Raw genomic sequence first — 7152 nt, 5'->3', positions numbered from 1 at the left:
CCCAAAGAGCAGTATTTTTGTGTTTAAAACTGAATATAGTTTAAAAATTATTTTACTTTAAAAAAATCAAATTAATAATTTTTATAATGATTTTTAATGGTTTTAATATTTATTTCAAAAATAAAAATATTTTTTAATATTTTAAAAATACACCACAACATTAAATACAAGTGAAGTATAGTAGGTCCAAGATACAAATCAACATTAAAAACACTATAATATTAAAATATTCAAACATTGTAATAACTCCCGTAGCTATCCCATACATTTCTCTGCATGTATCACAACTCATTTAACTTCTGATTTGGAATTGTAGTTATGGTTATGATTTAAAATATTTTTGATTTAGAAATATATTAAAATGATATATTTTTTATTTTTAAATATTTATTTTTTAGATCAACACGTCAAAATAATTTAAAACATTTAAAAATTTAATTTTTTTTAATCAAGTACCAAAACAGTCATTACTTGCACATGTAAAAAGACAAAAGGACACAAAAAAACTTGGAAAGCTCTTCAGAATTAGACATGTAATTTATGAATTTAAGTAATTGGAGATCCATCCAAGACTCACTCATGCGACTTTGTTTTCAGAACTCAACATCAGTTGCTAAATTGGGTTAATTTTTTTATTTGATTTTATGTTTTAAAAATATTTTTAAAAATATATTTTTTTATTTTTTTACTTTAAATTAATAATTTTTTAAGTGTTTTCAAATCATTTTAATATGCTGATATCAAAAATATTTTTTAAAAAATAAAAAAATTATTTTAATATATTTTCAAATAAAAATTGCTTTGAAAAGTAATCATTACCATATTCCTGAATACCCTTTTAAAGTTTTTATGTGAATACAAAGATTGGCTTGTACCTTTTATTTTTATGTTTCATAAGTATTTTTAAAAAAATTTAAATTTTTATTTTAAATTAATATGTTTTAATATTTTCATATCATTTTCATACACTAATATCAAAAATATTTTTAAAATAAAAAATATTTTAATATATTTATAAATAAAAAGTAACTATAATCACTCTCAAACGAATATAAAGGGGGCTTAAATGACTTAAATGAGTCAAATAGAAAGACGGATATAACATATAGCCTCCTGATATACTTTTCAACTCTACGGGGGAAAATGTGTGCAAGAAAAGAGGAAAGGATGGCGGATAGCCAATTAGGGGTCAGATTCATAAGCCGCCCCTCGAAGCAGGGAACCTGACAGCAATCAACGCCATAAACCAAGGGAGACGCAACAGGCTCGTTTTCGATGTCCTCCTCGGCACGGGTCTTCGGCCCTCATCACGCACAACAAAACAAATAAAAATAACCAAGGGACTCGCGCAATTCATGAGAAGCATCAGAGCACAAAAGTTTGATATGGTGCTTTCCACATTGTCTGACCAAAAAATAAAAACACGAGGGATGATAGAACAACCAGACCCAAGTGAACTTCTTACGAGTTTGCTTTACAGTTGCAATTGAAATTATAATTTCAAATAAAAGTTACCTAGTAGGAAAGTGTTGCTTATTTGTAAAAAAGAGAGCAAAAATCAGACCGTGAGTAGTAGAGATAACAATCTTCCAAGACGAGCCTGCACGATGATCACAGTTCTGAGAACAGCTTGGTGATACTTTAAAGAAAAATGTCAAAACAAAATCTCGATCAGCACCCTCTTGAACAGTTGAAGAACCACTACGCTACAGGAAAAGATCGAAGGTAAAAATCGAGAGAGAAAAAAGACGTGTTTAGCACTAAGCAGCTTCCTCGCCACCATTATTCAAAGGGGAAAACCTAACAAATACTCTTGGAAAAGCAATGCTATTTCCCTCTGGGTAAGTTTAGAATACCGACATCAATAAATGCAATTTTGGTTAAACCGCTAGAGCATTGGCTGATGCCACTGTAGCAGCCCCTCTCCCTCTTTCCCCCTTCAGTTGGTAGTGGTTGAAACTCAAAACCCACAATTATTTCAGCAATGCAATGCAATGTCACATGCCAATTTCACTAACCATCATCCAATTACCAAATTCTTTAGCTGAACTGACTGGCAAAGCCCCTTAGACCATTTAGTAAGGAGAGATTAGTATCACCTCTTTGTCAAAGATTACCAAGCCAAATACATCAGACATCCAAAGTCGTCGCCATCAGCTACTGTGCAAAACATAACAAATCTGCCATAATTCACAAGGCAGCTGATCATCTATTAGATTCTTGAAACAGCTGGAGACGATCACACAGAAACCTTTTTGTTTTTTTTATCTTTTTTCCCATCAGTGAATGTCCCTGCACAAACCATAAAGATCCATCAAAAACTTATTCAGATTCTGTAAACAACTATCATGGACCTATCAAGTAGTTTTATGTCAAAGCTTCATTCCCAGAGGAGCATACACTTGGTCATCCACCTTGATACATTGTAAGCAAACATGGAATGCATACACTACCATCCACCTTGATAAGTTGTAACAAATAATCAAGTAATCAGAAGTTGATATGTACAAAAGACTTTTTTTGCAGCAACAAAGCAGACATCTTAAGTTCACATTATTTAAACAACAGCCAAAAAAATCCATGTAAAATAGTATGTAATAGTTTTGTCACAAGAGATTTCAAATATCACCATTACTGATGAGTGCAAACTCAATTCCAATTCAACTTTAAAAACGTTGATACTTCAATTAGGAGAGTCCCAGACCTGTGATTTCATCCTGTTACAGTCAGACAATTCCAGCTATAGCTTGACGATGGCATCGATTTTTTCTTGTGCTTAAGAAACCAAATGAATAACCAATTAAATCAAAAGATTGCATGACCAAAAACCTATCCATGTTTTTAACAACTGTAATCCATATTTTTTCAGTTATCTCAGCTGGAGATTCACAAGATTGGATTTTCAAAGAAGCTTATAAGACCGATGCACCTGATCAAAAATTAAATTTATGCCTGAACAGTAATTGCACATAAATTCTTAGGAATGAGAGTTAGGGTGTTAGACGCAGCCTCTCTTTCCCCAAGCCAACAAGAAAAGGAAGAAGAAAAGCACTGCTAAGACAACAACCAGACCCACTAGATAAGTTTGATTGGAAAATCAGGTGATTGTATCTAACAACTATGTCATCAAATCTAATGACACTCAAGTGAGAAGTTTACAGTTGTCTGATCTATTAATTTACACTATGAACTGGACTCAATTAATCACATTACAGCAAGTGGCACAGGTTCTGTCACTATACATGCAATTCAAATATCAGGATCCACCACTAGACCAATACAACAGGTTCAAAATTAATATAAAAAATCCCTGGAATCTCTCTTTGCTACTATTGAATGGATTTCTTAATCGTTTAAAGTCCTATTATAAAATATCAGTTCAAAGTTGTATCAACAATTGAGCATAACCATCCACTGATTTGATAATCAAGTTCTGAAGATGGTACTAAGGTTTCTGCAAGTGAAAGCAGTGTGCAGTTAGTCCTCAAGCCAAATCTGTATCAGATGCTCCTTTACAAGGGTGTCTTGATTGCAAGTAAGGAAACTAGAAAATAACTTCTATGCCTTTTTTGGCATTTAAGGAAATCCAAGTAAAGCAATCAACTGGAAACACTGAGAAAGAAAAGAAGAGGTGAGGGAGCTGGATAGGTTATCTTTTATCTTACCAGGCAAGCCATAACTTGAAAAAAAAAAATCTCAATTTATCAAGGAACAGGTGGGGGTGATGGGAATACCCGATGCCAGAACAGCTTTGCTAGTGCTCGGCATTCACAATCCTGCACCAAATCAGCAAAAGATGATTAGCTTATGCTAATTGTTTATGATTCTTTTCCACAGATAACCTCAAAACAATAGGAACGAGCAATTAAGACAGCTAACAAGAGATAAGAAATTTTACAATGACAATAATTTAGAAAGGCCATTCTTGTCAAAATACAATGATTTCACTAGTAGACTTCTCAGAACGCAATAAAAAAGAGGATGGCATGCATTCTCATTAAACTTGCTTCTAGACACATCCTCAGCAAATAACAGGTAACAACTTCGCTGAGAGATGTCATACCCTGATAAATTAACACAGTAAGATGAGGGACCCTGCCGAGACATCGTGCCCGGATAAAATGACATGGTAAGATAACGGACTAGCCAGTCAGAGTTGCAATTGATGCACAGTTACCACTTGCATGCTGAATGCTCTAACTTGTAATGCAATCAGTTACACATGCATACTCGTAGATTTGTTGGGCAATGTTTTATCACCTTGAACATATTTAGGTAGAATGGTTGATTGGGATTCGTTCTCCTGAGTTTCAAGTAAGTATATGCAAAGCTCAGTTGATCACGTGAAGTAAATCGATTAATTTCATTAAACCAGATTCATGAAAATAAATTTGACATTGGTGTATGGGCCCGGACAATAAACGAACCTTCAAGCACATCCGCAAAGTATAAGAACCAACAGCTGGGTTGAATTTCAGGAAAAAAAAAAAAACAAAAGTGGATTGAAGAGGCTGTATAATAAAGGGAAACTCAATCTTGAAAACCAGAATAGAAACCAAGACACATACAACTTGGTAGAGGAGTATTAAGATCTGAAGGATCAAACTTGCTGAGGCCATCAGGCTGGTGAAAATTAAACTGTTTATCAATGGCCGTTTGACTGTACTTATTTAGGTGCTTATTTTGGAGTAGCTCCTCCCAAACACAGTGACAATCATAATGGTTTGAAATGGCATATTCTGATCTTGTTCGCCACAAAAAGTAATCAATTATCAGCATGGGATCAGCATTAAGTCGCATCTTCCTGTCAAGCCAAATCGAGTAGCTGGAAAAGGAGTGTGTGAATAAATAAAAAAATAAGCACATTTTGGATCTTTAGATCGCAACAACAAAGGTAAAGCCTACTCGTGCAAACCAGACAATTAAATCATGGATTGGTAATTACCTAGAAGAAGGAAAGATGCGGTGTGATAAAAAATTCGGCACCTTGCCAGTTCTCCGCATGTCCTTGTAGGGTAAGTTCCTGGCAATGACTATTTTCCATAGACCAACTAATCCACTATTATCTAGAACATGTCCGTCTGAAGCCAATTTGGACAGTGTTTGCTCATCCTAAATCTAAGAGCATGCTTATAAAGTTGGGTGTTCATCATGAAAAATGAAAGGGAAACAGCTTCATAAGTGAATAAAAAGAGCATTTATCTTACGCTGCCAACGGTGCTTTCTTCCTGGTGCTTTAATTGCATCGCCACCATATCCAGAGTGTTGCAGTTGTTGTTGCTCTACTTCCTTGTTAAATCTTTCGATATTACCCGTGAAATGAAGTTGGTGTGAAGATGAGATGCCGCTTTCCATGCTACCACCTACAAACCCAGCCAGCCCAGGAAGGAAGGAAGGTTTAAATGGAAAAAATATGCAGTCACGGTAGTATTATCACCAAGGGAAGGGGAGAGAAAGGGGCTTATCATGACCAACAAGTATAACGAATTTGAGGCCAAACGGTGCAAAAGAGAATAAGCGGAGCAGAGCAAGCAGCAAGAGCCACAACCTGAAACTGAGTGCTGGTCTGCAAATCCGACCCAACCTCCTTCCTCGACGAGGAGCCACCACAGGTAACATTCTATGAACACCAATTTGGTTTGGTTTGGTTTCTGGAACGATGGATGAATGGAGTAGATCATGATAATAATGCTATGATAGATGCGATGGGAAGTCCATAGGAATATAAAGATCAAATGGCAACATGCAAGCAAATGTACAGAATAATGGAGGGGGATTATTTATTACCTCTTCCAAGATCTCTCACCACTCACCAAGCCAGTGAACAAGCAAGCATCCCTCTCCCTCCCCCTCCCTCCCTCGTATCTATGCTATGTCGTTTCTTCTCCACTCTCCATTCTTTGTGCATCCATTGCGAGTTTTTTCCCTAAAAAATAGCATGGTGTGGGAAAAAAATATAATCATGATAATTTTTGAAAAAACACTACTTAAAAATACAGTTACAAACAGCATCTAAATCACACACGTCATCTAAAATGATAATATACTAACCTTGTTGGCACATGCAGCTCAAGAAAAAAATCATGATTTGTGCGTGTGATATAGATCGGTCATGTCTTGCGCTTGTATCACACGTGATAGACAAAAAAAACATAAAATCCTAGAAGCACAAATCGGACCTGCATGTCTAAAGTGGACTTCGCAAGTTAAACCTGCATATCCGACCAAACTGTGCATTAGCCGTGATTATTTGGATATAATTTTCCTTCCATGTGCTAGTTTTGAAAAAACCTCTCAAGCTGGTGGGAAAGATAATGATGGGGCCTTGAACGTAGAGTTATTACGGATGAGAATATGTATTCACGCGTAGGATCAAGTATATGTATAAATTCGAACAATAATATAATAAGATTTTACCAATTAGATTGAAATGATTTTTTTAATATGATACTAAAATTTTAATAACTAAATAATTATAAGTTTAAATCTTATTATTTTTATTTATTTAATAAAAATTAAACATTACACAGCCTATATAAATTTTAAATTTAAAAATATTTTAATTAACAAGATATATTAAAAAATAATATAAATTATATATTAAAATTTTATCTAACAATTTAAATTATTTATCAAATTCAAAAATTACTCATTCAAGTCGGATGAATATTCATGAAGGATTAAATTTGCATCCACAGAAATGATTTTATGTTATACACTCCACACGAAAGGAAGAAAAAATATTTAGATAACTACAACTCAATACCCGATTTAGAAGGTGTTCAACAAGTCAACCGTCGCCTACTTTTCAGACGTTCATCCATATCGGCCAGGATTGACAATGAAGACACGCCAGCTAGAGGTTGCATTTACACGTTTAGAATTGTGTTGTTGACTATAGTTTAAAATATTTTTTATTTTAAAATATATTAAAATAATATTTTTTTTATTTATAAAAGATTATTTTTAAAATCAACACATTAAAATAATTTTAAAAAATAAAAAAAATAAATTTAACATAATACAGTTTCAAACCGCGTTCCAAATAGAAAAACAATCTCTACACGCTGAAATGGACGCGGTACAGGTGCAGAATACCAGCACGGAGGCAGGCAAGAGGCGGGTATGACAACCTCCTATCCATTCACCTGT

General features: G+C 34.2%; 1 long non-coding RNA gene across 8 annotated transcripts; it reads right to left on the bottom strand.

Moving 5' to 3' along the window:
• Positions 1 to 1044: 1044 nt before the first annotated feature.
• On the bottom strand, positions 1045 to 6331 carry LOC105126586 (uncharacterized). 8 transcript variants are annotated; one of them, XR_842456.1, is made up of 6 exons: positions 6052 to 6331; positions 5788 to 5926; positions 5208 to 5651; positions 4946 to 5118; positions 4428 to 4825; positions 1104 to 3776 (listed from the first exon to the last, which is right to left on the bottom strand). It is a non-coding gene; the product is annotated as an uncharacterized LOC105126586 (long non-coding RNA). The 8 variants fall into 8 exon arrangements; XR_842458.1 differs by having other exon boundaries at positions 4569 to 4825; XR_842457.1 differs by lacking the exons at positions 4428 to 4825; positions 4946 to 5118 and having other exon boundaries at positions 1045 to 1404; positions 1516 to 3776.
• Positions 6332 to 7152: the final 821 nt, after the last annotated feature.

Source organism: Populus euphratica, unplaced genomic scaffold (genome assembly GCF_000495115.2).
Source record: "Populus euphratica unplaced genomic scaffold, PopEup_1.0 scaffold1.1, whole genome shotgun sequence".
Lineage (NCBI taxonomy): Eukaryota > Viridiplantae > Streptophyta > Magnoliopsida > Malpighiales > Salicaceae > Populus > Populus euphratica.
The sequence above is the reverse complement of the archived record's forward strand: the minus strand, read 5'-3'. Positions and strand labels throughout refer to the sequence as shown.